Source organism: Lactuca saligna, chromosome 1 (assembly GCF_052625555.1).
Source record: "Lactuca saligna cultivar CGN05327 chromosome 1, ASM5262555v1, whole genome shotgun sequence".
In the NCBI taxonomy this organism is placed as follows: Eukaryota; Viridiplantae; Streptophyta; class Magnoliopsida; order Asterales; family Asteraceae; genus Lactuca; species Lactuca saligna.
Window position 1 is genome coordinate 155,428,371 of NC_136417.1, and position 25,813 is coordinate 155,454,183.

The window sequence follows — 25,813 nt, forward strand, 5'->3', positions numbered from 1 at the left end:
CACTTGAACTGCCGACTGCTAGTCTGGGGCATAATTCCACCATTCTGAAACACAACATAATAAATGTCAGGAACACTGATATATGTCGAGGGATCATTGATACCAATACTAGCTTCCTGGTCTTGTCTCAGCCTTCCTTGATTCGAGTACGGATCCTCTGCTTTCAGTAGTACGGGCCCATACTACCTTCCACATCTATCCGTACTTTCCTCAAGAACTACCTTGACTCCACCAAGTCACTTCTACTACTATTGATCTCTGTTACTCTCATCCTAGGCTTGCCCTAGGGAAATCTCTGACTCCACTCAAACCAGTCCTCAGCTGCTGCTGAAGGCCTCCTTGTAATGCTAATTAGCCATCACCTAAATACCATCACATGTGATGAGGCTCAAATAATCCTTCGAGTAAAAGACTCGTCCCTACAATGGTTAGACTCAAACAAGAGCTACACAATAGGGCCAAATCCAACACTCTGAGATTATTCAACTCTGATCACATGTGACGTGACGTATTCACCTAACGGCTAACTCCCATCACCAGGAGTTCTACAAAACACAAAGTAAGCATCATTCGGACACAGGAAACTACTCAAGGAAATCTATTCTCATGACGAGAAATTGTACTAGCATACAATACTAAGCTCATACTATCAAGCATAACCTAAACAGGCTATCCTACTATTGTCTACTCATTACTAGCATGCAAATCTTGTAAAGCTGAAACACATATGGCAGGCATATAAGGCATCCTCCTAGATCCTTAGTCCTATTCTAGCATGCTGTTCTACTGAAACTAAAACTGACAATCATAACATAACTTGTATGGGTAATTTGGGAGTACTTACTTGAGCTTGGCTGATCGCATGCACCACACCCTTATCTCGTTTAAGAATTCTTTTCTTTCTAAGTGCTTTTCAAAATCTCTTCTGAATATATATTTTTATTTTTAAAAATCTTTTTATCTTTCCCTTAGTTTGAGTTCAGATACACCCGGAAGTGTATCCGAATCCCTCAAACCAAGGCTCTAATACCAACTTGTAACATCCCAAAATACAACTCAATTTTTTTTTATAATATAATAAAATCATATGCTGGACGTCATATCATAAATCCATACGTCAAATATCTCAAACCATAATAAAATGTCGTGATACAACTGTATCAAATCAAACTAAGTATCAAAATAATCTCCTAGGACAAAAACTGAAGCTGTGGTGTGTGCAATGCCATCATCCCGAGCTCTTCCCTTTACTTACAGAAGTACCTGAAACCAAAAGTGAAACTGTAAGCACGAAGCTTAGTGAGCTCCCCCAAATTACCACATACCATACAAACATAGAACAACTACTGGGCCTTGCCCACTGCATCGGACCGAAGTCCGGAAACTGCATCGGACCGAAGTCCGGAACTAACCAGGGCCGAGCCCTCTACATCGGACCGAAGTTCGGAACTACTAAGGCCTTGCATCCTACATCAGACCGAAATCTGGAACTAACTGCATCGGACCGAAGTCCGAAACTGACTGCATCGGACCGAAGTTCGGAACTGACTGCATCGGACAGAAGTCCGGAACTACTGAACATATCATAGCATAAACATGTCAACTAACACAACAACACATAACACGTAAGCCTGTCTAAGCCACGAAGGCGTCAAACATACTAACTACTGCATCGGACCGGGGTCCGGAAACTACTGCTAGCTAAACGAGCCGGCATTGTGGCCTTAGACCCGTTCCTACTGGAAGGAAACTCACCTTGTGAATTGGCTGCTGAGTGTATAGCTCTGGAAGCTATCTGCTGCTGCTCCGGTATCTCCCCGGCTACAATTCCACAAACACACTCAATCAAATACTAATAACTGCATTGGGGTAAAATGACTCTTTTACCCCTGGCTAAAGTCAACTCTGCCGGTCAAAGTCAACTTACAGTTGACCTGACTCGCCGAGTTGGGCCGCCAACTCGCTGAGTCCCTACTCTCACTTCTCAACTCTGTTCGCTGCTACTCATCGAGTATGGCATCAACTCGACGAGTTCCCTTTCGATTCTAGAACTCAGGCTATCTGCATCTGACTCGCTGAGTTGTTCTTGAATCTATGAAGATTGCCTTAGACTCGCCGAGTTGTATGAACAACTCGTCGAGTCCCTCCATTACCGAGTCTGACCTCTGGATCACTGAGTCCATTCTACTACTCAATGGTCCCCACTCGGAATCACTCAAAAAGGGGAAAAATCAGGGACTTGCGGCTCGACTCGCCGAGTCCGAAGAACGACTCGCCGAGTCGCATGCATGCAGTTACTAAAAACTCGATTCTGCTTGAAGCCAACGCATATAACTTGTAGATCTGGGCTTCTTATGCTCGATTAACACGTAAAGATTCTATCCTTACGTGCCCATAAGCATCCATGAAGATTAAAAGGCTCAAAAGGCATAATAAAGGCTAGATCTAGTGTTCTCATGCAAGGCAACTCTTAAAACAAAATAGATTAGGGCTCTAAAACTATTAAATGAACAGATCTAGGGATATCTCGACCCAACAAGGCATCCATACAACTATAAAGCTTGGAAAATACATTAAACTAGCCTTAGAGGTGTTCTAATGGAGGTTTTAAGCACAAAACATAATAATTCCGAGATATACCTCAATGAACGCTGACTTTGGCCTTGGATCTTTGCTCTACACTTCCTCTTTTTGGTCCTTTCTTCTTCTTCTTCTTCTTCAATCCTTCAAGAATCCACTCAAAACACTTTAATCATACAAGGAATGGTTTAGGGTTTCTCACAAGCTCTTTGAGGGTGAAGGAGGTGAGTTGGGGCACATAACATTGCTTAAATAGTGAGCAAACCCGGGGATTTAAGGTTTCTTCCATGCAGGCGGACTCGCCGAGTCCCGAATATGGAATCCTCGAGTCGCCGACCTACAAGTGCTCGAAATCCCTTCTCTACTCGACGAGTCGGGCTATAGACTCGCCGAGTCCCTCTTGAAAACTTCTAAATAAATAACATGGAAACAACACACCAGAGACGGGTCGGTATATTATAACACTTATATAAGGTGTTTATCATGTTCTAGGATGTCTTAACATTTTCAATTAGTAGTTTAAGACGAATTGGGTGCAAATATGTGTAATTAGATGTTAACTAGGATATATGGGTGTGTATAAATTTTCACTTGACACTTAGCAATCCTACACCGTTCAGTTCATTCAAACCACCATCTATAGGTGAGTTCATACCCCTTAATAAATGTTTTAAATGATTCAAACCACCATCTATAGGTGAGTTCATACCCCTATTGAATCAATCACATGTGATTTATAACTATGTTTTCATCCAACTGATTTCACATGCTTCAAAATGTGATGTATGAAATGGTTTTCTATCTTAAAAATACTTTGTTATCAAATGTATTACTTTTTGAAATGGTTATTAAAATTACATAAAGTCATTGTTAAATATTGTTCAAAACTCTTAAATGGCTTACAAAACCATTTTCATCTTCTTGATCAAAACTATATCTATACACTTATGTTCTTATATATGTATTGATATGATAGCTTTCATCCTTCATTCAGTTACCCACACTCTTGTGTAGCAAGGGTGTATAAACCTGCTTGGACAATCAATTATCTTCCAGTTAACTATTATAGGGATAGTGAGGAGATACAAAACCTTATTCCTATTACAAGGAATTACACCAGAGTCAGTTCATTCGTGAGTCTATACTATACATTACATGTTACATGAATACGTCTACATCGATACGATTACATGAATGCATTTACATATATACATTTATTTGTATACACTTACATGGATACTTGTACCTAGATTCAATGTGATGAGTTACTAGTACATATTTGTAAATTGTTCTGCCTATCTTAGTACAAAAGGATAACTAGACGGGACTAACCATTCCGGAACCTACCTGTTAGCAACAGAGGTAATGAACATCTATGGATGCCTACGGTTAATACTTATATTAGGGGTACCTTTACGGGACTAACCATTCCTTAAACCTGCTGCCAGCTACAGAGGAAAATGAACAATCTACGGATGTTCAAGGTTATACATTTCGGCAATCGCGATGTCGAGTTGATCCTAATACGAAAGGATAACACTTACATGGCTATATTTTTCCTATTAATTTATTTTGTGATACATTCACATAAACAATGAGGTAGTCTAGGTACTGTTAGTAATAGTCAAAAATATGGTAAACTATCATTGTTATAACAAAACATACAGGTCTTGGTAGAAGACAACTTTCAAAGATACAGGTCTTGGTAGAAGACTACTTTCAATCATACAGGTCTTGGTAGAAGACTACCTTCAAGACATTCGGGTCTAGGTAGAAGACTACTCTTATACTAATAGGAAATATGGGATTTTCTAGTGTTTTGATACTTATATCAATTGTTTCATTCAAAGATTTACGTGGCATTCATAACAGCTTTCCAAAACAAGACAATGACACTTACATACTTATGAATTCACCAGCTTTATGTTGATACTCGCTTTCAAAATAACTTGTATTCTCAGGTCCCCAGTAGATAGGTACGATGACCTGGTTTTGAGAAGACGGAGCGCAGACAAGACTCGTTTTTTATTTTGATTTCATATTTTGGTGTCTAATTACTATTCAAGAACACACATGTATTAAATATTTACTTTTAATGCAATGGATGATGTTGTTGCTTGTTTACTACTTTGCATTGTTGTGATATTGTACATGACGTCCTCCACCCCTGAACGTTTCCGCCGTTCTTGGTTTTAGGGTGTGACAGATTGGTATCAGTGCATTGTTTATAGTGAATATAGTATATCAACCCATAAAAGATATACTAACTATAAATACATTGGGATTAAAACACTCTGACTAAGAGTTTATACTTTTAAATAATAAAATATTTAATTAAGTATACATGCCTGCATTCATACTAAAATCGGTGTCACAACGACAAGAACAAAAGTATTACGATTGTTGAATATCACAAGTGAGCCTGGGGATATATGGTCAGTCTTGGGAGTGGCATAGCCTGATCAACTATGCTGGTCCAAGGAGTGATTAGCATATACCCAAGAATGGTTGTGATGTGGCAACAAGTCTAAAAACTTACCAACACAACCACAAAGAAATACCATAGGGGTATTTGGTCTTACTGTATTTATCTTAGTTAGTTCGTCTAGTTAGTTATTTCTTATATCCCTTTTCTCGCTTAGATATCATGGAGGGATTTCACCACAGCGACACGTACTTCCCAAATCAAGGCAACGCTGAATGGCTAGAGTAAGAACCGGAAGATGATCATCAAATCCCTTTGGATGATCACCATGCCGAAGGCTTTCTTTGATAGTTCTAACTCGGAGCCTGACGTCAACAACCTACCTCCAGCTGCTCAAAACCCAAACCTAAACCCCCGTCCTGCATTTCAAGGACCCACACCTATGTGGGACAAAAACTTGAATACATGGAGTTAGGAATAGGGTCAACCTATCCCCTACAACGGAGACAGAAGCTTTTACAACCTCACTGAGGGAGGTTCTGCTGACAGGGTCCTACCCTTCATGTTTCGTAGGATTTCTCGGAACTTGATACTGGGTCAATCAACTATCAATCGAGTCTTGGAGATTGACGCCAACTCTGGCGTTAACACTGTCCGCATTCGCCAAATAGAGTCTGCTCAGGAAAGGACTCTGGTCCGCAATGCAACTCTACAGAGAGAACTTGCTGAAACCTAAACTGAAGTTAGGGAACTTCGAGCTCAGCAAGTCAGAGCTGACAGGCGTAGAAGGGACATAGAACGCCTACTGTCGGGATCAAGAACTCATGCTAGCAGTTCTCGTCGCCGATAGAATTTCATCGACTCATCTTTTGGATATAACCTAGTTTATGTAAAAAATTTGGTCTAATTTCCTATCTTTGTAAATCTTAGACTATTTAGGTCTTGATGTAGGCATAGTTTTGTCAACATTTTCTCATATTGGTTGATGTAAGGCCTACTTCTAGGCTATTTTTCCCAAACTTATTACATCTGTAATTCCAGTATTATTAACAGATATCTAATCATATGGAAGTTATTATCCAAATGCTATCATCTTCATTCAAACATACTATTCATTGTGCTATTGGACTATGGAGGGTTAGTCCATGAGTGACTCTCATTATTCGATTATTCTTATCATTGTTTTCATCTTTTTAAACGTATAGCTAAAAGATTCCGCCACGCAGAAATCCAAGGCGTAACCCAAATAACGAAACACCAATACCACCACCTCCTCCACCACCTGAACCTCCTCAACCACCTCCTCCTTTTGATGCCACTATGTTCCAGGCAACATTCACAGCAGCCGTAGCAACTGCTGTGTCAGCCATCAATACTCCAGCCCCTAGTGGATCAGGAATAGGTACACATCCCTCCAACCACGACGAGAGCCATGGTCATCCACGAGAATGCACCTACAAGGACTTTACGAATGTCAAACCTCGAAATGTCAATGGAACTGGTGGGGTTATGGTTTTAAGGCAATGGATTGAAAAGACAGAAGCGGTCTATAAAATCTACACCTGCCCGGAGGGCAACAAGGTCAAGTTTGCTACTTGTACCTTCTCTGACAGAGCACTAACATGGTGGAATGGCCATGTTAAGTCTCTGACTATAGTGGTGGCAAATTTCATCAGCTGGGAACACATGAAAGCCATGCTGATGAGAGAGTACTATCCTCGAGGGGAAATACAAAAACTCGAACAGGAACTTTGGGGACTACAAATGGTTGGATCCGACATATCAACCTACATAAATAGGTTTTGAGATCTAGCAATCCTATGCCTTGACATGGTTTCTTTGGAGAGTGAAAGAATAGAGAGATACATCTGGGGACTATCACCCCGGATCTAGTCGAGTGCGTTAGCATCCAGGCTTGCTACTTTCGATAGCGCCAAGGAGCTGGCACAATCTCTCATAGACCACGGGAAACACCAGAACCCAACAATCCTTACACCCCAGCCACAAAAGGACAACAACAACAAGATGGGTGGAACAAGAGGAAAAGAGGGGCTTCGCAAGAATCCTCCAAGAGACAACAACTTGTGGTAATCAATGTAGCCACGGTAACTCCCGTTGTCCCTACGAACCTCTTAACAGCAAAAACTTATGATGGAACTCTTCCGAAGTGCAAAAAATGCAACTTCCATCACCATGGACCTTGCAAGGAGATGCAATGCTCTAACTGCAACAGGAAGGGGCATACAACCCGTTTCTGCAAGACTCCAATAGGACCGAGCGCCCAAGTTCCTAACGCCAATATGGGCCAAGCTTGCTACGGTTGTGGCGAGGTGGACCACTATAAGAGGAACTGCCCTAAGGCGGGGATGGTTAGCGGAGTAGGAAGAGTTATGGCCATGGGCCACGAGGAAGCAGTAGGTTATCCTACGATAGTTACTTGTACGTTTCTCCTCGATAACTCATATGCTTGCATACTTTTCGACAGTGGAGCAGAGCAGAGTTTTGTAAGCCATAAATTTGCACACATACTTAAACAAAAACCCAGTGCCTTAGATAAATCATTCATTGTAGAGATGGAAAACGGGGAAACGGAAAGTACTCACTGCATATACGTAGTTTGTACGCTAACTTTAGATGGCCATACTTTCAAGATAGACCTCATGTCGGTCCCAATTAAATGTTTCGACGTTATCATCGACATGGACTGGTTGAGTCTTCTTCATGCCGACATCATGTGCTTTGAGAAAGCAGTTCGTCTTAATCTTCCTAACAATGAAACCTTAATTATGTACGGCGACAAACTGAGTACGAACCTTCGCATAATTTCATGCATCCAACCCCAGAAATGCTTACGAAAGGAATATCATGCATTTCTCGCACACGTCATTGATACGAGTCAAGAAATTAAAGACATTCAGAACATCCCAGAAGTACGCGACTTTCCCGACGTATTTCCAGAAGAACTCCCAGGATTACCGCCACAACGCCAAGCCGAGTTCAGAATCGACTTAGTGCTAGGGGCTACTCCAGTAGCCAAATCACCTTATCTTCTGGCACCGACAAAGATGCAGGAACTTTCCAGTCAACTTAACGAACTTCTCAAGAGGGTATTTATTAGGCCAAGCTTCTCACTATGGGGAGCATCAGTCTTTTTCGTCAAGAAGAAAGATGGATCGTTTCGCATGTGCATCGACTATAGGGAACCTAACAAGCTTACCATTAAAAATCATTATCCTTTGCACTGCATTGACGATTTATTTGATCAACTTCAAGGAGCCAACTACTTCTCGAAGATAGATCTACGATCCGGATATCACCAACTATGAGTGTTAGAGGAGGATGTTCCCAAGACAACCTTCCGAACTCGTTATGGACACTACGAGTTTGTGGTGATGTTGTTCGGATTAACTAACATGCTCGCAGTATTCATGGATCTGATGAATAGTGTGTGTCATCCTTACTTGGATTTGTTCGTCATCGTCTTCATTGATGATATACTAATCTACTCTCGAAGTAAGGAGGAACATAGTCAACATCTCCATAGAGTCTTAGAAACATTGTGATCGGAGAAGCTCTATGTGAAGTTCTCCAAGTGCGAAATTTGGATCTGACAAGTTGAATTCTTGGGCCACGTTGTTAGCGAAGAAGGAATACATGTGGACCCTTCCAAAATCAAGGCCATTGAGAACTGGTCAGCACCGAAGACACCTACAAAAATTCATCAATTTCTAGGTCTCGCTGGCTACTATCGCAGGTTCATTAAGAACTTCTCCTGCATAGCGAAACCTCTTACAACACTGACCCAGAAAGGCGTGGCCTTTGACTGGGAAGAGAGACATGAGAGAGCATTCCAAAGGCTCAAGCAAGCCTTGTGCACCGCACCAATACTATCCCTCCCCGAATGGATAGAAGACTTCGTTGTCTGTTGCTATGCATCAAATCAAAGACTCGGATGTGTTCTAATGCAGCGAGGTAAAGTCATCGCCTATGCCTCAAGACAACTAAAGACACATGAGGTTAACTACACCACCCACGATCTTGAACTAGGAGCAGTTGTGTTTGATCTGAAGATATGGAGACACTACCTGTATGGTACAAAGGGCACGATCTTTACAGACCACAAAAGCTTACAACACATTTTCGACCAGAAGGAGCTTAATATGAGACAACGACGGTGGGTCGAGCTATTCAGTGATTACGAGTGAGAAATTCGTAATCATCCGGGTAAAGCCAACGTAGTGGCTAACGCCCTAAGTCAGAAGGAATACTCTGGTCGTAGAGTCAAATCTTTGACTCTAACTATCCATTCACACTTGTCCACGCAAATTAAGGAGGCTCAGCTCGACGCTTTGAAACCTGAAAATGTGGTAGGTGAATCCCTGAGAGGGATGGATAAGAACTTGGAAGTCAAGGGTGGCGGAGCCTTATACCTCATGGATCGTATCTGGACACCGAAACATGGTGGATTCAGATACTTGGTCATGACCGACGCACACAACAGTCGTTATTCCGTCCAGCAAGGTTTAGATAAGATGTATCTGGATCTTAAAAAGTTATACTGGTGGCCTAACATGAAAGCAGAAATTGCTACCTTCGTAAGTAAATGCCTTACTTACGCGAAGGTAAAGGTCGAATACCAGAAACCCTCCGGTCTTCTGCAGCAACCGTAGATACCAGAATGGAAGTAGGAGCGGATCACTATGGACTTCATAACCAAGTTGCCCAAGACAACAGGTGGACTTGATACCATATGGGTCATCGTCGACAGATTGACCAAGTCTGCACACTTCCTACCCATCAAAGAAACCGACAAAATGGAGAAACTTACGAGAACCTACATTAGGGAGATTGTACGACTGCACGGTGTTCCTATATCCATTATCTCAGACAGAGATAGTAGATTCACTTCTAGGTTCTGGCAGTTGCTACAAAATTCCCTAGGAAATAGGATGGACATGAGTACAGCCTACCATCCACAGACCGACGGACAAAGTGAGAGAACTATCCAAACATTAGAAGATATGTTGCGAGCCTATGTGATTGACTTTGGGAAAGCTTGGGAAACTCACTTACCCCTTGTCGAATTACCCTAGAACAACAGTTATCACACGAGCATAAAGGCAACTCCTTTCGAAGCCCTCTATGATCGAAAGTGCAGATCCCCTCTGTGCTGGGCTGAGGTGGGTGATACCCAGTTAGCTAAGGGATGAGTTCCCGAAAGCTCTCTCACGGGTCCGGAGATCATTCGGGAAACAACAAAGAAGATCGTTCAAATTCGTGAATGATTGAAAGCCTCTAGAGACCGATAGAAAAGCTACGCTGACAAGCGAAGGAAACCATTGGAATTCCAGGTGGGCGACCGAGTTCTACTGAAGGTCTCACCCTGGAAGGGCTTGATACGCTTCGGAAAGCGTGGGAAGCTCAATCCAAGATACATAGGGCCTTTCGAGATTCTTGCCCGAATCGGCCCAGTAGCTTACAAACTCAATCTACCGCGCGAACTCAGTAACGTACATTCTACCTTCCACGTATTGAACTTGAAAAAGTGTCTGTCCGATGAGACTCTTGTTATTCCACTCGACAAGATCGAGATCAACGAGAGCCTCTACTTCGTGGACGAACTAGTAGAGATCATGGACCAAGAGGTCAAGCAAACAAAGCAGAGCCGTATCCCGATAGCGAAGGTTCGTTGGAACGCCAAACGAGGACCTGAATTCACTTGGGAACGAGAGGATCAGATGAAACTGAAATATCCTCATCTTTTTTCTTAGTTAATTGTAACTACTTATTTGCTTAAATTCTAATTTCAGGATGAAATTCCTTGTAACAGGGGGTTGATGTGACAACCCGAAATTTCCATTCTGTACTACATATCAAGTCAATAGAAGTCAGGATAGTTACTGTTAACTTTCAGATGATTTGGGATAAATTTGAACATTTTATGATTTACACTTTTGGAGATGCTAGGAGAGGGGATGCTATTACGGTTATTGTGCAACCATGACATTTCATACTCCAAGAAATTGGAATTATACGACCCAAACATAGAGTTTGCGGTCCAAAACCCTAGGGGTATATATATGGTCCTTAGCCATATTTATTAATTTGTTCCATTTCCAACTAGAGAAAAACCAAATTCTCTCTCACGGATCTTCGGCCTTTCGTCCCAAATCGTGAGTACTTATATCTAAGTGTATTATAGGGCTTGATATGCGTCTAAGAACCTAGAAATCATATGAAAACAACAAGATCAAAGAGTTTACGGGCCAAGAGCATCTTGGACCGTAAACCCTTCTTTATGGGACAAAAGAGTGCCCTAGTCCCTTCCTTTTGCAATGAAACTAGCCTAGACTCGTACCCTATTGTATGTAGGACTAGAAATCACCCCAGGAACACCAAGAGTAAGGTGTTCACGGCCCAAGAAGGTCTTGGACCGTGAACCCCAATCAAGAGTTCCAAAGTGTGCTTTAACTCTTCATAAGCCTTGGACACTAGCCTAGATTCATTCCTAGTTAAGTTAGGGACTTGAAAACACCAAACACACCATACCCATGAGAGATAACAGCCATAATCTCTAAGGGATTTGGTTCTAGGGTCCTGAACTCCTCAAAGGAGTTGAAAGGTGCCCTAATCTCTTCCAAGGACTAAGCCATCAAGTAGCAATACTTCTAAGGGACATGTAAGACTTCAAAACACCAAATAAACTAAGGCTTAGGAGCTTACAACCGTATATATTCAAGGGTTTACGACCGTAAACTCATTGTTGTTATGCTATTGGAGAGTAAACTTAAGAATGGGGTCATTTGGAGCCCTAAACCTACTAGCCTTGTCCTACAACAACTTAGATGCAATCCTTAGAGCTTATAACACTTATATAAGGTGTTTATCATGTTCTAGGATGTCTTAACATTTTTAATTAGTAGTTTAAGACTAATTCGGTGCATATATGTGTGATTATATGTTAACTAGGATCTTTGGGTGTGTACAAATGTTCACTTCACACTTAGTAATCCTACACCGTTCAGTTCATTCAAACCACCATCTATAGGTGAGTTCATACCCCTTAATCAATGTTTTAAATGATTTTAAATGCTTTAATGGGGGGGGGGATACAAGTAGAAAAGAGCATGCTATAGAATCAATCACATGTGATTTATAACTATGTTTTCATCCAACTGATTTCACATGCTTCAAAATGTGATGTATGAAATGGTTTTCTATCTTAAAAATACTTTGTTATCAAATGTATTACTTTTTGAGATGGTTATTAAAATTACATAAAGTCATTGTTAAATATTGTTCAAAACTCTTAAATGGCTTACAAAACCATTTTCATCTTCTTGATCAAAACTATATCTATACACTTATGTTCTTATATATGTATTGATATGATAGCTTTCATCCTTCATTCAGTTTCCCACACTCTTGTGTAGCAAGGGTGTATAAACCTGCTTGGACAATCAATTACCTTCCAGTTAACTATTATAGGGATAGTGAGGAGATACAAAACCTTATTCCTATTACAAGGAATTACACCAGAGTCAGTTCATTCATGAGTCTATACTATACATTACATGTTACATGAATACGTCTACATCGATACGATTACATGAATACATTTACATATATACATTTATTTGTATACAATTACATGGATACTTGTACCTAGATTCAATATGATGAGTTACTAGTACATATTTGTAAATTGTTCTGCCTATCTTAGTACAAAAGGATAACTAGACGGGACTAACCATTCCGGTACCTACCTGTTAGCAACAGAGGTAATGAACATCTATGGATGCCTACGGTTAATACTTATATTAGGGGTACCTTTACGGGACTAACCATTCCTTAAACCTGCTGCCAGCTACAGAGGAAAATGAACAATCTACGGATGTTCAAGGTTATACATTTCGGCAATCGCGATGTCGAGTTGATCCTAATACGAAAGGATAACACTTACATGGCTATATTTTTCCTATTAATTTATTTTGTGATACATTCACATAAACAATGAGGTAGTCTAGGTACTGTTAGTAATAGTCAAAAATATGGTAAACTATCATTGTTATAACAAAACATACAGGTCTTGGTAGAAGACAACTTTCAAAGATACAGGTCTTGGTAGAAGACTACTTTCAATCATACAGGTCTTGGTAGAAGACTACCTTCAAGACATTCGGGTCTAGGTAGAAGACTACTCTTATACTAATAGGAAATATGGGATTTTCTAGTGTTTTGATACTTATATCAATTGTTTCATTCAAAGATTTACGTGGCATTCATAACAGCTTTCCAAAACAAGACAATGACACTTACATACTTATGAATTCACCAGCTTTATGCTGATACTCGCTTTCAAAATAACTTGTATTCTTAGGTCCCCAGTAGATAGGTACAATGACCAGGTTTTGAGAAGACGGAGCGCATACAAGACTCGTTTTTTATTTTGATTTCATATTTTGGTGTCTAATTACTATTCAAGAACACACATGTATTAAATATTTACTTTTAATGCAATGGATGATGTTGTTTCTTGTTTACTACTTTGCATTGTTGTGATATTGTACATGACGTCCTCCACCCCTGAACGTTTCCGCCGTTCTTGGTTTTGGGGTGTGACAGATTGGTATGAGTGCATTGTTTATAGTTAATATAGTATATCAACCCATAAAAGATATACTAACTATAAATACATTGGGATTAAAAAACTCTGACTAAGAGTTTATACTTTTAAATAATAAAATATTTAATTAAGTATACATGCCTGCATTCATACTAAAATCGGTGTCACAACGACAAGAACAAAAGTATTACGATTGTTGAATATCACAAGTGAGCCTGGGGATATATGGTCAGTCTTGGGAGTGGCATAGCCTGATCAACTATGCTGGTCCAAGGAGTGATTAGTATATACCCAATAATGGTTGTGATGTGGCAACAAGTCTAAAAACTTACCAACACAACCACAAAAAAATACCATAGGGGTATTTGGTCTTACTGTAACTATCTTAGTTAGTTCGTCTAGTTAGTTATTTCTTATATCCCTTTTCTTGCTTAGATATCATGGAGGGATTTCACCACAGCGACACGTACTTCCCAAATCAAGGCAACGCTGAATGGCTAGAGTAAGAACTGGAAGATGATCATCAAATCCCTTTGGATGATCACCATGCCGAAGGCTTTCTTTGATAGTTCTAACTTGGAGCCTATCGTCAACAACCTACCTCCAGCTGCTCAAAACCCAAACCTAAACCCCCGTCCTGCATTTCAAGGACCCACACCAATGTGGGACAAAAACTTGAATACATGGAGTTAGGAACAGGGTCAACCTATCCCCTACAACGGAGACAGAAGCTTTTACAACCTCACTGAGGGAGGTTCTGCTGACAGGGTCCTACCCATCATGTTTCGTAGGATTTCTCGGAACTTGATACTGGGTCAATCAACTATCAATCGAGTCTTGGAGATTGACGCCAACTCTGGCGTTAACACTGTCCGCATTCGCCAAATAGAGTCTGATCAGGAAAGGACTCTGGTCCGCAATGCAACTCTACAGAGAGAACTTGCTGAAACCTAAACTGAAGTTAGGGAACTTCGAGCTCAGCAAGTGAGAGCTGATAGGCGTATAAGGGACATAGAATGCCTACTGTCGGGATCAAGAACTCATGGTAGCAGTTCTCGTCGCCGACAGAGTCTCATCGACTCATCTTTTGGATATAACCTAGTCTATGTAAAAAATTTGGTCTAATTTCCTATCTTTGTAAATCTTAGACTTGTTAGGTCTTGATGTAGTCATAGTTCTGTCAACATTTTCTCATATTGGTTGATGTAAGGCCTACTTCTAGGCCATTTTTCCCAAACTTATTACATCTGTAATTCCGGTATTATTGATAGATATCTAATCATATGGAAGTTATTATCCAAATGCTATCATCTTCATTCAAGCATACTATTCATTGTGCTATTCGACTATGGAGGGTTAGTCCATGAGTGACTCTCATTATTTGATTATTCTTATCAAAGTTTTCATCTTTTTAAACGTATAGCTAAAAGATGCTGCCACGCAGAAATCCAAGGCGTAACCCAAATAACGAAACACCAATACCACCACCCCTCCACCACCTCAACCTCCTCAACCACCTCCTCCTTTCGATGCCACTTTGTTCCATGCAACATTCACAATAGCCGTAGCAGCTGCTGTGTCAACCATCAATACTCCTGCACCTAGTGGATCGAGAATAAGGCAATGGATTGAAAAGATAGAAGCGGTCTTTAAAACTTCAATGGAACTGGTGGGGTTATGGTTTTAAGGCAATAGATTGAAAAGATAGAAGCGGTCTTTAAAATCTGCACCTACCCAGAGGGCAACAAGGTCAAGTTTGCTACTTGTACCTTCTCTGACAGAGCAGTAACATGGTGGAATAGCCGTGTTAAGTCTCTGACTATAGTGGTGGCAAATTCCATCAGCTGGGAACACTTGAAAGCCATGCTGATGAGAGAGTACTGTCCTCGAGGGGAAATACAAAAACTCGAACAGGATCACTGGGGACTACAAATGGTTGGATCCGACATATCAACCTACATAAATAGGTTTTGTGATCTGGAAATCCTATGCCCTGACATGGTTGCTCTGGAGAGCAAAAGAATAGAGAGATACATCTGGGGACTATCACCCCGGATCCAGTCGAGTGTGTTAGCATCCAAGCCTGCTACTTTCGACAGCGCCAAGTGTTGGGTTTTGAGCAATCTAAGACTTCCTAAGTGTGCATGCAACCCTAATAAACCTTGGATCTATGTTTTTCTAAATACATGCAAAATAATAATTTTCCAAGGTTCATAACCTATCTAACATGGCATGGGGTACTTTTAAACATAAAAGAGTTAGAAGAGATTACATACCTTTTTGAAGAGTTTGATTCCTAAGGAGTTTGAGGGCCAAGCACCAATAGTGTGAATGCCTCAAATTGAATCACAAATCACCACAAACTCTTGGAAAACTTTCAGAGAGTGTATACACACTTATAAAATCGGTCACACACAAACACACATACTCTAGTTACACTAGTTTCACTAGTGGCTATTTCATGCAACATAAGCATGCTTATATAGTGTACATGATTAGGGTGAAACCCTAATAACCCATGACCTTTCCTTTTCCAAGGATCCATGGGTTAAAAGCTCCCATGGATCATCCATGAACTACCATATTGTGACATCCCCATTTTCACGGCCAGAAAAGACCGATTTTTGTTTATGTTTTATAAAAATCAGAGTACTTCTTTTAATAAAAATGTTTCGGAATTTGTTCCCAGAAAAACATGATAAATACGTTTTTAAAACATTTTCCAAGAAACGTATTTTGTTCATTTTAAAACATTTGGGATGTCATCGTTAATACAGAAACATAAGCATAAACAGAACTTACATTTATTTACACTAGTGATCTACATCTCTTTAAATCTCTCAGTGTAATGTGACTTCATATCAACACCTGTGATATAAATAAACTGAGTGGGTCAGGTTGGGAAACCTGGTGAGTACATAGGGTTTTCAACCCACAATAATATAATTATTATTTTCAAACAATCAAACAATCAACCCAATTACCCATCCCTATTATCTGCTTTATTCTTAAGGATCTACCCTAAGAATCAACTATTCCTCGTTCATACATTCCTAAGGATCATCCTAAGGAATCGGCACGAAGTCCATCATCACCGGGGTTTAGGCACTAAGTCTGCATAGTCGCCAGAATTTATACAATAGGCACGAAGTCTGCATAGTCGCCAAGGTTTTGGCACCAAGTCTGCATGATCACCAGGATTTAGGTATCAAGTCTGCATGATCACCAAGGTTTAAAGTACACCGGGTGAACACATCGTTCACAACACCTACAGGTTGCGAGCCTGATAGTGTTCCACTGGACTATCTAAGATAGTCCGTGGTTGTCATCCATACTCTACTGAATGACGGGGACATCGTTTGGGAAAAAGGCTTCTCACATCGTACACCTCTCACCCACACCTTATAGTCTATATCACCTCTCAACTCATCATCCAACTCATATTTCATCTATTATATCTACCCATGTTTTACCCCAACATTTTCGTAGATATAAAATACATATATAGTTTATATCATTTAAAACATGTATAAAATCTTTCACTCAGCATAGACAATAAGTATTCAGACAATATGCACACATAGCACGTAATTTATATTAAAATACTTCATATCTATGTGTAAGATGAAAGGGACTATGCACCCACTTGAGAAGGTGGTGACTCGGTACTCGGACAGCGCTTCGTTTACTTTAAAATAATTTCCTTTGACGAAACCTAGTATTATCACCACTAGATTTTACTCTAATATTACCGTGACTAATTATTAGTCTTATTATTATTATTATTATTATTATTATTATTATTATTATTATTATTATTATTATTATTATTATATAAGCGTTTAAACAATACTTTCCAACTACTATGTACAGACAGGGGCCAGACATAAAACACCAGAGGGCAGGACCATTTTGGCGTATAGCACTTCTGAAATCCAACAACCCTATGCGGCCCTTTAAACCAGATTTCCCGTACCGCGAGTAGTTAAAAGATATTATAACAACACTTATATAAGTCATAATAATATCTCAAATATTTATTATAAATTTATAATAACAATACTAATTTTAAATATAAACTATATTTAAAATAGGGTAAGCATAACTTACTTTCAAGGGGATTTTAGCTAGGAGTCGGGCTCTGCAGGGGCAGAACTTCGTCGCTGAATCTTTCTAAGAAAGATTCGTGCAGCGCTTCACCGCTCACCTTATTATACTAAAACTACAGAAAGAGAAGTCGAATCACGAGGGACCGAAATGCTCGGGGGATAAGGAGAGAAAGACTCTTGAATCAAGAGAATGGTGCGAGAAATATGAGAGCCCAAGGCTCTTATTTATACTAATTGAATTTTCAAAAACTACCCTCCATAATTACTTAATGACCTTTTAGTTATATAAACAACTAAACACCCCTCTATAATAATATTTTAAATGGATTTAATGATATTTGTACTAAACTAATGTCGAAAGAACTCAACATTAGTCTTATAATGACCGCATCGTCGATACCTTTCTAATGATATATATATATATATATATATATATATATATATATATATATATATATATATATATATATGTACGTATACATGACTTATACTTTATTTTAATACGTAAATATGCTATTATAATTTGTAACTCGTTCATACGAACTCCGTTTTTGACGTTCTTTATATCCACGCGTAGGTGGAGACGTACTCTACAACTTTCGTTTAGACTCCGTCGGCTAAATTTGACTTTATTTTTAAAGTTATATTTTTAACAGGCCGGGACAGGATTGGTCCGTTAAAATCTCATAATTTCTTTATCCGATGTCCATTTTCGTCTGTATTTTTATCGTTACGCTACTAATAACGAGATATTCGATTGTTGTTTAGGTTGTGTCGGCTAAAAATCAATCGATCTAAAATTCGAATTTCGGGTTGTACACCGCTAATCCGAAACTTCGAAAAATCATAACTTCTTCATACGAAGTCAGATTTGGGCGTTCTTTTTATCGATGTTCCTAGTTTAACATATTCTACGACTTTATTTTAGAGCGCTAAGGCTAAATCTCTCTCTATCATAAATTTAATATTTTACGCTTCCCGGCGCCGTGCCGGTTCCGACACGAAACTTCGACGGGTCATAACTTCTTCGTTATAACTCGGATTTCGGCGTTCTTTATATGTACGGAAACCTTGTGTCACATTCTACAACTTGGTTAAGATTATTTATTCTAAATAATGTTTTTGTAGAAAAGTCGTTTTCGACCCCTATTGCCTCTAAATTGACTAGCCCGGATCTGCGGGCGTTACAATTATCTCCCTCTTAGGATGATTACGTCCCGGAATCATCAACGAAACAGGGCTCGTATAATGATTCCATACGTCATCTCTTCATCCTAGGTAATAATTATAACTTCTATATTCCTTCAAGTCTATCTCGTAAACTCATTGACTGTAAGCAGTACTCGATCGTGCACCTGCTCTCTACCTCACGCTAGACTTCAAATTATGACCTATCATCATGTGATGCACGTTTAGACTTAGGTCTGTTAGAGTTAAATTATAAAATATACTATGCCTTCCTTCATGTTCTAATGTGATATAATCACACTTTAACATGTAGCGTTTCTGGCTACCAACTTCTTTAACAACGAATGCGATACTTCTATTGATCGCTTTGATTTCAATTGTTTGGTTTAAGTCGGACGTTACATCGAACTTGGTTCCCTGAACCACGCAACATACTCATCGTAGTCGGACTCAATTTGGTACGACCACTAGGGTCGGAAATTAACAATCTTTTTAGTCATTATCGAAACGATGGTAATGACATACTTGAAAAAAAAACAGAATCAGTTACTAGCTTCTTGGTAACCTTGTGACTTTCCCTGATCCAAGTGTGAGTCCTGTGCTTCCGGTAGTATAGGCCTCTACTACATTCACATCTACTCATACTCGTCCCAAGTATTGTCCCGCAGTTTCCCAAGTCACCATACAAGAAAATCACATAACATTTTAACACATCATATAACAAAACGAAGGTTTTATTATTTCTTGAAACTATTACATATGTGTCCAAGTTCACCCTAGACTATGCATCTAATAGGCTACATCATACGACACTATGGCTACTGCATAACTTGATCTTCGGATATGAAGTGCTCATCATTGATTCCTTGCATGGTTTTCTGCTTCGTCGAGGATCATGTGGAATGCCCTTGGCCTCGGTGGCGTTTCTAGTCTTGCTGCCTTATTTTTCCCCGGGCAGTCCCTGGAAATATGCCCTTCCTTGTTACATCCATAACACACCTTTTTGTTGGACGCACACTTGCTGCCGTAATGCCCTGTCTTCCCACATTTGTAGCAAGTCACCTCCTCGCTACATTTCCCGAAGTGCTTCTTTTTACACTTCTCGCACCACTTGGTTTCACCTCCTCCTCCTTCTTTAATCTTTGAGAATTTCTTTTCCTTGTTGGATTTTGATGATCCTTCATGTTTCATTTTCTTGCCAACTTCAGCTCTCTCCAGACCTTTTTCCCTAATCTGGGTCTCAACATTCCTGGCTGCCCAGATGGCTCCTTTCAAAGTGTTTGCTTGCTTAACCATTGGTCCAAAGTCTGTTGGTAATCTATGGGGAAACTTATTGACCTTGGAGAGCTCAGTTGGAACTAGATAAGGATCAAGCTTCATTTTCTCTGTAAAACTTGCAGCATACTCGATGACACTCATCTTTCCTTTCTTTAGATTCTGAAACTCGTTGTTGATCTCCAGAAGATCCTGCTCAGAGCAGTACTGCATTTTTAACTGCACTAGAAAATCCTCCCATGACATCTTGCTCGCTTCTCCTTTGGGCATCGAATCGGCTAGTAGCTTCCACCAGCTTAGTACTCCAGATTTCAACAAAGGAACCGCGAGAGCGGTCTTTTGCCTGTTGCTACACTCACAACTCTCAAACATCATCTCCATCTCGGAGATCCAGTTCATGACTTCCACCGGCGTCGGGCTTCCAGATAGACTCGGTGGTTTGGACGCCATGAAATCCTTGTATTTGCATCCACGTCCATCATTTCCTCTATCCTGGTGGTTTTGCCTAACTATCGGTGGGTTGGCTTGACCAACAGTCCTACTGTAGTTTCCCTCCTCAGTCTGCCGTTCGTTCAACTCGGGCTGTTCGATCTGTATGGTTGCTTCTTCTCAATTTTGCTGGAGCAAACGTCTGGTTTCCTCCATTTGACAATCTAACATCGCCTAGATCATTGCTTGCGCTCCGGGCATTGTTATTGGCTCAGCAGCGGTTACCACAACCGGTATTTGCTCAATCACCGGGGGTTGGTTCCGGTTCCCATTTGCATTCATGTTTCCGCTACGGGTCCTTGCCATCTTGATCTATACACCGAATAAGGTGAATCTAGACCTTTACTTAAGATTGACGTTTAAATCATCCTTATCACTCCGAAACGTTTATATGCTAGTTCTAATATCGTATTCGTACGTTTAGAATCCTAAACACATAAGGTTTCTAGATCCGGTCGGAAACAGACCATAGATCCGATCAAACTATAGCATCATTTAGCACGTAAAAGGAATTTAGGCATCATTCCTAAAATAAGCTAGTGCTTGTGTCTATTCAGGTGCATTACCTAAATCTATTTGACACACTCCTCACAATCATCACTTAGCATTCTAAGTTTAAGTCTAGAAATAAATCCATATTCCTAGTTCGCTTAAACTAATGCTCTGATACCAACTGTGACATCCCCATTTTCACGGCCAGAAAAGACCGATTTTTGTTTATGTTTTATAAAAATCAAAGTAGTTTTAATAAAAATGTTGCGGAATTTGTTCCCAGAAAAACATGATAAATACGTTTTTAAAACATTTTCCAAGAAACGTATTTTGTTCATTTTAAAACATTTGGGATGTCATCGTTAATACAGAAACATAAGCATAAACAGAACTTACATTTATTTACACTAGTGATCTACATCTCTGTAAATCTCTCAGTGTAATGTGACTTCATATCAACACCTGTGATATAAATAAACTGAGTGGGTCAAGTTGGGAAACCTGGTGAGTACATAGGGTTTTCAACCCATAATAATATAATTATTATTTTCAAACAATCAAACAATCAACCCAATTACCCATCCCTATTATCTGCTTTATTCTTAAGGATCTACCCTAAGAATCAAATATTCCTCATTCATACATTCCTAAGGATCATCCTAAGGAATCGGCACGAAGTCCATCGTCACCGGGGTTTAGGCACTAAGTCTGCATAGTCGCCAGAATTTATACAATAGGCACAAAGTCTGCATAGTCGCCAAGGTTTTGGCACCAAGTCTGCATGATCGCCAGGGTTTAGGTATCAAGGTTTAGAGTACACCGGGTGAACACATCGTTCACAACACCTACAGGTTGCGAGCCTGATAGTGTTCCACTGGACTATCTAGGATAGTCCGTGGTTGTCATCCATACTCTGCTGAATGACGGGGACATCGTTTGGGAAAAAGGCTTCTCACATCATACACCTCTCACCCACACCTTATAGTCTATATCACCTCTCAACTCATCATCCAACTCATATTTCATCTATTATATCTACCCATGTTTTACCCTAACATTTTCGTAGATATAAAATACATATATAGTTTAAATCATTTTAAACATGTATAAAATCTTTCACTCAGCATAGACAGTAAGTATTCAGACAATATGCACACATAGCACGTAATTTATATTAAATAATTCATATCTATGTGTAAGATGAATGGGACTATGCACTCACTTGAGAAGGTGGTGAGTCGGTACTCGGACAGCGCTTCGTTTACTTTAAAATAATTTCCTTTGACGAAAACTAGTATTGTCACCACTAGATTTTACTCTAATATTACCGTGACTAATTATTAGTCTTATTATTATTATTATTATTATTATTATTATTATTATTATTATTATTATTATTATTATATAAGCATTTAAACAATACTTTCCAACTACTATGTACAGACAGGGGCCAGACATAAAACACCGGAGGGCAGGACCATTTTGGCGTATAGCACTTCTGAAATCCAACAACCCTATGCGGCCCTTTAAACCAGATTCCCCGTACCGCGAGTAGTTAAAAGATATTATAACGACACTTATATAAGTCATAATAATAGCTCAAATATTTATTATAAATTTATAATAACAATACTAATTTTAAATATAAACTATATTTAAAATAGGGTAAGCATAACTTACTTTCAAGGGGATTTTAGCTTGGAGTCGGGCTCTGCAGGGGCAGAATTTCGTCGCTGAATCTTTCTAAGAAAGATTCGTGCAGCGCTTCAGCGCTCACCTTACTATACTAAAACTACAGAAAGAGAAGTCGAATCACGAGGGACCGAAATGCTCGGGGGATAAGGAGAGAAAGACTCTTGAATCAAGAGAATGGTGCGAGAAATATGAGAGCCCAAGGCTCTTATTTATACTAATTGAATTTTCAAAAACTACCCTCCATAATTACTTAATGACCTTTTAGTTATATAAACAACTAAACACCCCTCTATAATAATATTTTAAATGGATTAATGATATTTGTACTAAACTAATGTCGAAAGAACTCAACATTAGTCTTATAATGACCGCATCGTCGATACCTTTCTAATGATATATACATATGTATATATATATATATATATATATATATATATATATATATATATACATAATTTATACTTTATTTTAATATGTAAATATGCTATTATAATTTGTAACTCGTTCATACGAACTCCATTTTTGACGTTCTTTATATCCATGCGTAGGTGGAGACATACTCTACAACTTTCGTTTAGACTCCGTCGGCTAATTTTGACTTTATTTTTAAAGTTATATTTTTAACAGGCCAGGACAGGATTGGTCCGTTAAAATCTCATAACTTCTTTATCCGATGTCCATTTTCGTCTGTATTTTTATCGTTACACTACTAATAACGAGATATTCGATTCTTGTTTAGGTTGTGTCGGCTAAAAATCAATCGATCTAAAATTCGAATTTCGGGTTGTACACCGCTAATTCGAAAAATCATAACTTCTTCATACGAAGTCAGATTTAGGCGTTCTTTTTATCGATGTTCTTAGTTTAACATATTCTACAACTTTCTTTTAGAGCGCTAAGGCTAAATCTCTCTCTATCATAAATTTACTATTTTACGCTTCCCGGTGCCTTGCCGGTTCCGACGCGAAAGTTCGACGGGTCATAACTTCTTTGTTATAACTCGGATTTCGGCGTTCTTTATATGTACGGAAACCTTGTGACATATTCTACAACTTGTTTAACATTATTTATTCTAAATAACCTTTTTGTAGAAAAGTTGTTTTCGACCCCTATTGCCTCTAAATTGAGTAGCCCGGATCTACGGGCGTTACACATATAAGCCTAGCCCATTAACTAATGAGTATTAGCCCACACAATATAAAACAATAGCCCACAATTTAATTAGTCTTCCTTTTTAATCTCTAAATTGTTTCATAATTAATTTAAGACTAAGACTAATTAAATAACTTCATATTAATATATTATAACTTACAATATATTAATAAACATATGTGTATAACTCTCATAAAATTATCCATAAATAGTTTGGATGAAATGCAACCCAAATGGACCATGCCGGGTCGGGTCAAGTATATACCAAATAAGTTATGGACTTAGACACCTTATCCAACAGGCTCCCACTTGGATAAGTCTAATAACTATATTTGCGTACGTTACTTCAGGAACCAACCAGCAATCGTAGCTCTCGAAAACTCTATTGAACTATCAAGCGCCATTTTAGATAAGTGATCATATAATCCTCTGTTCTCATGATATCAGCCGGACAAATACATGGAACAACGTCGTACTTATTGTCCAGCAGTTTGTTTCCCGATTTTCGAGTTGTTTGACAAAGAACTTAATCGAACACATCAATTTAGTTCTGACCGGCCGGTACATAGGTCACAACAAAATCATCGAGGGGCCCAGATATCGCTTCTATTTCTAGAAGGAACAGATAAACTTCGACTCATATACTTGTTCTACTACTTGTTGAATTGTACACGAAGGCACGTTTTATAACATCAAGTTACTAATGCGTTTACGCGCAATCAATGCACAACCAACTCGTAGGTAACAACTCATATCTCTAGGTTTGAAGATTTATATGATATAACCGTCTCACGATCACTCAAGATAAATTCCATGAAGTGATACAAGTGAGCGTGGGTTTAATCCAATACTCATAACTTATGATCACTCATGAATGTTGTAGCAACCATTGCTATGACTAAACCCATTTTGCCATCTACAAACCCGATTCATGACAGTCTTGATTCATACCTACTTCCAACATATGAATGACTGTGGAGTGTTTAAATAACTTAGTCATTCGGAAAGAATAACCTAGCTATTTTGGAAGTCAAAACATGCAAAGTGAAACACAACAATAATCGAATCAAATATGGTCTCAGAACCCTTTTTGAATATAAATAGAACCACCTTTTATTTATCACCATATTGATTACACATTATTCATTATATAATGTTTCAAACAATCAACTTAAGACTTGAATAAAAACAACAGTCGTCCCGTGCTCATGGCATGTACACTTTTTTTTCTAAACAATAGTTATGCCATACTCCAAGTATGCACACTATGTTTGTCTATGATCCTTACATTGTGATGTAGATCAATTGAACATGATTCCAATGATACTCATTTCACAATCCCAAATCCTTATTGTAAATGTGAGAATCCCCGATTCCTATCATTTACCAAAAAAAAATCTGTTAGATTTTAAACTTTTATGCAATGTTCCTGTTGTAATGATTATTCACAAAGTCACCAAAACCTTGTCACCAGTCATTACAGAGTATTCCAAAGAAGGTCAACTTCTATGGAACAGAAGTCTCATATTCAAAGTACATTGCTTTGAACATCCTTCTTGAATTAAGGTTTTCTAATCTTACATAGATTGAATAACTTCCACCTATGGATACATTTCCATAGTCTCATTTTGACTATCACTTCCGAACAAGAGTTACTTCTTTTCAGAACATGTCAATGCGGTCCTTTCCGACAACTTACATCATACTTCCAACTTTCCCTGAGCAACCAATCTTTGGCAAACCTCAGATTGTCCTCGACAATTGCTTAATCACTTTAGTCAT